We start from the raw sequence: 6,317 nt of genomic DNA on the forward strand, positions 1-6,317 counted from the left end.
AATGTGCCTTTTTGCCAAGTTAGCAGGGGTTAACCCAGGCAAAAGCCTGCGTACAAAACCTGGGCTTGTGGGGAAGGCAGTGCCAGGCATGGTGCTACACATGAGCAGCTAAACCCGGGTAGCACTTCCCCAACCTGGGTAGGGCTGCTCATCTGCATAGCCTTATGTCACTATTTTACGTGCCATAAACCAGCAGTGAAGTGGGTTTGAGAACACCTGGTTTAAGGATTTGGGCTCCAAACTGAACTGAATGAAACTGGTTTAATAGTTATTGCCTCTCCCCAGAAATTCTCACAAACTGTAAATCTGTGAAGGGAAGCTAGGGACATTTATTTTATTTTATTTATTTATTGTTACATTTATATACTCATTAAATATTCATTAAAAACAATCTTAAGGTGGTTTACAAAAGTTTAAAAAACATACAATAAAATGACAATAAAAATACTAAGCTAAAAATATAAAAACAAACCAAATTTAAAATCTATAAAATATGTGCCTAAAAACTATACATGAGTAAAAACACATAGAAGCAGCAATAAAAACAATCATGTAAAAGCCTGGATAAAGGGCCAAGATTTAACAAGCTTTCTAAAATCTGTGATGGAGTCAGAGGAGCGAATGGCCACTGGGAGAGCATTCCAAAGTCTGGGGGCAGCAGCAGAGAAGGCCCTGTCCCGAGTACACGACAGCTGAGCCTCCCTCATTGTCGCCACCTGGAGCAGAGCCCCCTCAGATGACCTTGTCAAGCGGGCAGCAACCCTTGGGAGCATCAAGAGAGAATTCTCAGAATCCATACAAGAGTACAGTTCCTCAGAACCCTCGCCAGGCCTCCTTTTAGAGGTATGCACATTTAATTGGAAGAAAACTAATATAAGATTGGAATGCCTCAAAAAACAACGGCATTCAGTATTTCCTCTGCTATCCCCCCCCCCACCCTCAGCATTATCTATGACTACTAGGTAGTTCTTTACATTGACAACCAATTTCATAATACTGTTGTTTTCTACATTCTTCTGTCCATGCCTATTGAACATGCTTGGATAAGAAACACAATGCGAAAATAAAATAGGGGATTTTATTGACTGTTTAAGAAAGGGGAAATGACTAAGGCCTTCATACCAACAGGGGGTGCTTTTAGAAGAAAAAGGAGAAAAATTGTTGTCTGAACAGCCATTATAAGTTGAAAAATGGCATGGTCTCTCAAATTATTAGAAATCCTAAAGGACGAGGCCTTAATAGGCCTCTATGTACCATTGCGGTTTCTTCTGATACCTTCCATTTTATTTGTGCGTACCAATGTTGTTCCGTTGTTCCTTTCATCATGCAACAATGGAAGATCCTTTTGGTCCTTGGGATCCCTGCAGAGCATTTTCTTTTAAATAAACAAAGCAATTTGTGATAACTTAAAAAAATTAATCAGTTAATACACATACTCTTTTGTATGTTAGAAGCAAAACTGCAATTTTCAAAGGCACATTTCATTTGGAGTGGCACATCTACTTACTTTGTGGGTGGTGATGGAAGGCGGGCAGCTCAGTCGTAGGTTCTAATTTTGTTTCTACACATCTTGAATTTTTTCTTTGTTGCAGCCAGCATGGGGCTGGTCTGAGACATGCCTGAAGCCTGGAGTCCTCAAGAACCACACTTTCAGGTTGTTGTGTTTTTCACCTCACTGTAAACAAGCACACTCACAATTGACACAGACACAGCTTCTCAGGCTTGTTGCCCCTGCCAGGAACAAGGTCACTGAAATTGCATCCCCTAAATGTGTTGTCTTATAGAAAATGCCCAATCTCTTCTCTGCTAAATGATAATAGCCAGCTGATTTAAAAAATACATCCTATTTTTGTGTCCTATTTTCTTCTTTTTCTCTTTCATGATGAACAGGTCTGTTTTTTCATACTTCACCCCTGAGTCTCTGACTAGGTGTTTCTTTATCATTTCCCCACCACCACCCACCATAAGTAGGAGATAAAACTAGAAATTGCCAAACCTGAGAGCAAAGGGACACGGAAAGGGTATTCACATGCACAGCCTAGCCCAGGCTCAGACAGCCCAGCCTGGGTTAAGCTGCATGTATGAAGTGCTGGAAGAAACATTGCTTCTGGTGCTGCACCCACACCAAGCCCCACTTCGAAACCCGGCATTTAACTGAGATTAAGCAAACCTGTGGCTCCCTTAACCTCAGCCCATGATTGTCTTGGCAATCAGCACTGGCTTAAGCGGCTACCCGCCAGCCTGCCATCATTTCTGGCAGCGAGCCGGGGTGGGGGACATAGTGGTGAGCATAGTGGTGGCTCGAATGAGAGCAACCACTGCACTTGTACCATGGGGCACCCTGGGATGCTGGATGGGGAAGTCCTCCCGCTCCCAGCATTTCCCTTCACAGCACCGCTACTCATGTGGTCGCACGGTGGAGGGGAGGGGAGGACAGCAGCCACTCATCTGCTGGGGAAGGCAGGTGAGCTCCTGCTTCCCCCGCAACCCATCTGCCCTCCCCAGTGAGGTTGTGTGCACAACCTCAGAATATGCTTTCCTGAGCACTTCAGTTTTTCTCTTGATTTTGAAATCTTTTGGAAACTGCTCTCATTGAATATCTTTGGGTTAATTCTATCATTTATGTCAGGATGCCATGTTACTTGGTTGCCTGGGTGGCCCTGTGAAGTCTGGAGAAGGGCGTGGCATCCCTCCTCTGGGGCTTTCGTTCCCTTCAGGGGGCAGTAGGGATGAGAGGGGTCCAGGCAGGCCGGATACCAGTGGGGTTAAGAGGGCAAGGCAGGGAGAGTGGCAGGAAACAGCTCCAGGGAGACAGCTAGGTTGGGTGTGGCAGGAAACAGGAAGCAAGGTCAGGAAAGGGGTGGGGCTGGAAGTCGGCTTTAAGCCCTGTCAACTCTGCACTGGGATATTTAAAGACAAGGCACCTGAGGATGAGGAGCTGCTTCTGAATATGGGAGCCAGGAGTTCTCCAGGAGATGGAACTGACTGAATGCACCTCCTCCCCTGGCTGTTTCTGAGGCTGACTTTTTTGGGGGGGAGGGGGTGCTTACCCAGTCATTCTGGAGTTCAAGAAGGACTAGGAGCTCACCTCATCCCCTGGGAGTCTGACAATCTATTTACAATGAAATCTCTGCACTTCTAAAATAATGTTCAAAGCAGAGATGTCTGGACTTTTCACCTGTGGTGAAATCTATGAGCTGTTGAGATGTCTTCTGAGCTATTTGTGGTCACATTCATGAGGTCAGACATTGAGGGTCAGACACAGGAGTAGTGCTTATGAAATCTGCTCACAAGCTTCTGAACTGCTTCTCAAATCTATAGTTTCCTACCATCATCATCATACCAAGAAGTCACTAATGGCCACTATCTCTGTGACAGAAACAAAAGGGCTTTTTTTTGTGTGTGATCTTTTTAGCCAGACAAAAGGGCCTCTTTTTGATCTTAGCTTCTGTCATGACTCCACCGGAGCCAGAGGAGGATAGGGGAGTTAACTGGGGTTGAATCCTTGACTTAAGGGGTTCAAAGTAGGCTGCCACCATCCAATTTATTCTGATGTGGGAAAACCCACTCTATATAAAATTCCAGGGCTGGGTGTGTGTATATGTGTGTGTAAAGTGGCAAGACCCTCCCACTAGGGGCTGAGCAGTTCCAGGCCTTGAGGCATGTGACTAAGGCAAACCCCAATGAAAGAAATTGCACACTTCAACAAGGGTTTATTATTTGATTTAAAGAAAAAGTATGTAATAAGAAAGAGTTTTCATTAACTTAGGCAACACAGATTTCAAGTAATAAGCAAAGAAAAACACACATCCCTAACACACTGACTTGGTTCTAACTTTTTACTTACAGGCTGCAGCCTTCCCATATTCCCGGCAGCTCTCAGCCTGCTGCTTCCTTGGGGCCCTCTGGAACAGACTGAACCAGCTGAGCAAAACTTTCTCTTTTCCAGTACGTGGCTGTGTTTATAGTTCCTACCCAGCCCTCTGGGTTGGTCCTTCTGCTTTGAATCTCCCAGGCTTTTTACCTTCTTAGAGATGGCCCACCCTCCCAGTAGTTGCTCTAAGTGAGAGCTAGTCCTCCTCTTAAGTCTTCCCTTTGATGTTGTACCTGCATCTGCAGTTGCTATGAATATTTCCCTAGTTATTGCTTTATCCTCTGGACATGTTCTCATGGCTTCACTCCTTATTCATAGATTTTTCTAGTTTTCCTTTTTATCTACCTAAGAAACCGAGTGTTCACTCTCCCTAAGCTGCCTTTACTTCTGGTCATTTCAATGGACCTAAACATTCCCAAGACTCTTGGATTGTGATAATTTGACTGTCATTTTTTTTGTAAACAATTAAGTGGGCTCATGTATTGGTATTGACTATTGTGCCAAATGCACACTTTTTTCCCCCATTGCCTTTCTCCCTGAGAAACTAACCTGGAGGCCTGGTCTATGCATATAACAGCATAAAGTGGTAGGATCCTGACACAGAAGGGTAGTAGATGGTACCACTTCATGTGTGCCATTTTATAAAGTTCCCCCACATTAAAAAAAACCTGCAGAAAACATTGTGCATCAAGGCAAAGGTTTTAGTCCATTTCACCCCTTGCTGTGTTGTTTTATAACTTGCAGGTGCATTCAAATATGTGAGCCTCCTGTAGTCTGAAGTACAACCAGCCATTATACCACCTCATTACTTGTGGGAGGATTTTGTATTGTATTGTTTTTGTTATTATGTAAGCAAAATATAGAAAAAAGTCTCAATTTTGAAACCACCCCTCCCCCCACTGAAATCCATTCCCTTCAATGGGCTTAGGTACACAGAAGCATCTGTCAAATTGACAGCTAGGTGATAACTTTAATAAATAAACTGGACTAATTAATAAGTATTATTTATTCATAAATTTAGATACCACCTTTCATTAAAACAATCTCAAGGTGGCTGGTATGTATGCATATCATAGTGCTAATTCAGACACCATGCCAAACTTCAGGTAAACATACCGGAGGTAGGTGTTTCAGATTGTCTGAATGTGTGAAGCTGCAGTTCCATTACCCAACCCTGAATTTGAACCTTTGGTTTGTAGTGCATTTCACTGCTGAAACTGGAGGTTCTGAGGCACCATTATGTTTCCCAAATTCTGTGGCTACTGTAACTTGGGTTTCATGAGGAAACTCCTCTCCTTACCATAAAGAGGTCCACTCAGAACAGTTCAGAAATGTGTCCATTCTATGGCCGCCTCATCCTTCACTGGCTGTCTCTCAGAGTGAACACTTTGCTTCTGCCGTCCTCCTGTTGCTGCTTGACAAAAGGGAGGCTGCATCCTAGAGTTCCTGCATTTAAAGGGACAGAGCCAGATCAGGATAAGCCTGCTTTCCCCTGCGTGCTTTGGACTGACATGTTCCTGAGCAAGAAAAGGCTGGGAGAAAGAGACAGAGACAGCAGGAGAGAATTCTAAAACATCATCACCATCATTTCAATGATTATGTTAAGGAGACATTAAACCCTATATACAAACATATATAAATAGATTTCTGTACGCACACAGTGGCTGCTCCTGTGCCGGCAGAGGAGTCAGATCAATAGCAGAGAAGCACAGGCAACAAGATGAGTTTTCTGCAGATATACCTGGGAGTATTTACCCCCACCCCAAAAGCAGAAAAGACAGCTGCAGGGTGATGAACGAGCACTCCACTTTTAAAGTGCAAAAGACTCAGACACTGCACCTGGGCACAGTGTGAGTTCCATTGAAGCTTATGTAGCAACACTACCACATTAAGCCCACCTGTGGTCCCCTTGTTCTTGTTCAGTTAATTAGAGAAAGACAATCTTCCTTTAAGTGTGTGAGGATGTGTGTTTTTGTTAAAGGCACTGATAAATTTACAGTGGGCATATGTGCTGGCAAATGGAGGGAGGCTAGAAACTCAGGGATTCTGTGGCTGTGGTCCTGGGTTGCCATAGGGAAACCAAGGGTTTAAAGAGGTTTAAGGGCAAAGCCTGTCTTGCTTCTGAGGAGAAGGGGGTTGGTTTGTGGGATTGTTAGTGCTACAAGCGATCAATGCGTGGACTGCTTCCAATGCACTCCTTAGTGAGGTGCCTTGCATGGAGGACCTCTACTTAGAATTCCTTTCGAAATGAACGTGAAAGCTTCCAAGGAAAGATGAGGAGGACGCAGGCATGCAAGGAACCCTTTCACGGACCTTGCACCTGATCTGGGGCAGCTGTTTCTGAACCCATTCTATGGAAGGAGTTGCATTTGTGGTCTGGCTGGACACCAGTACAAGAAGTGTCTAGCATGGTTGAATGTGCCATGTATGTCTAAAGTGCATG

The 6,317-nt window shown here is 44.2% G+C and overlaps 1 long non-coding RNA gene across 1 annotated transcript; it reads right to left on the reverse strand.

Annotated features, from left to right (window-relative positions):
• Positions 1–412: 412 nt before the first annotated feature.
• Positions 413–5,308, reverse strand: LOC128340496 (uncharacterized). Its single transcript, XR_008313754.1, has 3 exons — positions 5,175–5,308; positions 1,508–1,675; positions 413–1,375 (listed from the first exon to the last, which is right to left on the reverse strand). It is a non-coding gene; the product is annotated as an uncharacterized LOC128340496 (long non-coding RNA).
• Positions 5,309–6,317: the final 1,009 nt, after the last annotated feature.

Source organism: Hemicordylus capensis, chromosome 1 (genome assembly GCF_027244095.1).
Source record: "Hemicordylus capensis ecotype Gifberg chromosome 1, rHemCap1.1.pri, whole genome shotgun sequence".
Lineage (NCBI taxonomy): Eukaryota > Metazoa > Chordata > Lepidosauria > Squamata > Cordylidae > Hemicordylus > Hemicordylus capensis.